Here is a 1765-nt window from a genome sequence, read left to right on the forward strand (position 1 = left end):
CCTTTTAGAACAGTTTTAGATTTACAAAATAATTGAGCAGATAATACAGAGTATCCATATATCTTTGCACACAGCTTCCTCTGTTATTAGCATCTTATGTTAATAGGGTGTATTTGTCACAATTAATGAACTAATATTGATATGTTATTATTAACTAATACTCATAGCTTATTCATATTTTTTAGTTTTTACGTAATGTCTTTTTTCCTTTCTAGAATCACATCCAGGACACCACATTTCATTGTTGTCATGTCTCCCTTAGGCTCCTTTTGGCTGTGACAGTTCCTTATACTTTCCTTGTAATTGATGACCTTAACAGTCCTGAAGAGTACTGGTGAGGTGTATTATAGAATGCTCCTCTATTGGAATTTGATGTTTTCTTCATGAGTAGCCTGGGGTTATGAATTTTCAAGAGGAAAATCAAAGAGATAAAGTGTCGTATTTCTTATATTGTATCAAGGGTACGTTCTGTCAACTGTTGATGTAGGACCTTGATCACCTGGTTGAAGTAGTGTTTCTCAGGTTTCTCTACTACACAGGTACTTTCTCCATACTGCACTCTTTGGAAGGAAGTCCCTATGAGTCCCTTAAGGTAGTGTAGGGGAATAGAGATTTATGCTCCCCTTCCTTTAGGATCGAGTATCTACATAATTTATTTGGAATTCTGCATGCAAAAATTCCCTCTTCTCCCCCATTTACTACTTTATTCAGTCTATTATTTATGTCAGTATGGACTCATGGATATTCTTTTGCTCAAATTGTTCCAGCCTTGGGTACTGGGATTTTTTTTACAGTTGGCTCCTCTGCCTCTTGACATACTCTCTTAGTGTGTGTGTGTGCGTTTTTGCACGCATATGTGTGTTTTTTATTTTTTTGAGCACTTTCTTACTTTCCGGTGTTACAAGATATTCCAGACTCACCTTGTGTATTTTCTGTCGCAGTTTTAGAATCAGCCATTTCTCCAAGGAAATATGTTGGAAAATGGTATAAGAAATGAGGATCTGAGTGCTAAATGTGCTATACATTAGTTTTTATTTCTTAGATTTTTATAAACTACCATCTGTAGAGCTAGGGCTGGGTCTGGAGCTCAAAGATCCCTCAAGCCCATTGTCCAGACTGGTTCACAAACCCTTCACATGCAGGTGTACGAGCTAGGTAACTGGAAGAAAGGTCCTTGGAGCCTTGGTTGAAGGAAGAGTAGTCTTTATTTCTGTACACACACATCTCAGAGCTAGGCAGTCCAAAGAGAAACTCCAAAACTCAACTGCTACTGGCAAAGTCCAAAGAAAAACTGAGCAGATGCCAGCAAAGTAAACATGCTCTCATTTTAGACAAGCACTCTCTGCCGGCCAGCAGTTCAGAGCTGCTGCTCCACACAACTCTCTAACATACAATAGCAACAAACTAAAAAGATACATTGGCATGCATGCACACTAACTCCACCCCCACACACAATTTGTGTATAAAGAATGTGCTGCACCACACCCAACTGGACCTGAGGTGAGGGGGCCTGACTAAAGTATTCTATTTTCCCAACACCATCTATGTATTTTTCATCTTGTTTCTTTCACTTAGCATAAATGATTTTGAGATTCATCTATACTATAGTGTGTATCAATAATTCATTCTTTCTGTTGCTGAATCCATTGTATGCATATACCATAGTTTGTTTTTCTGTGCACCTGTGGATATACATTTGGGTTGTTTCCAATTTTTGGATATTACAAATAAAGCAACTGTGAAAATGTGTGTACAAGTCTTTGTG

The sequence above is a fragment of the Galeopterus variegatus genome, unplaced genomic scaffold, assembly GCF_000696425.1.
Source record: "Galeopterus variegatus unplaced genomic scaffold, G_variegatus-3.0.2 Scaffold3322, whole genome shotgun sequence".
In the NCBI taxonomy this organism is placed as follows: Eukaryota; Metazoa; Chordata; class Mammalia; order Dermoptera; family Cynocephalidae; genus Galeopterus; species Galeopterus variegatus.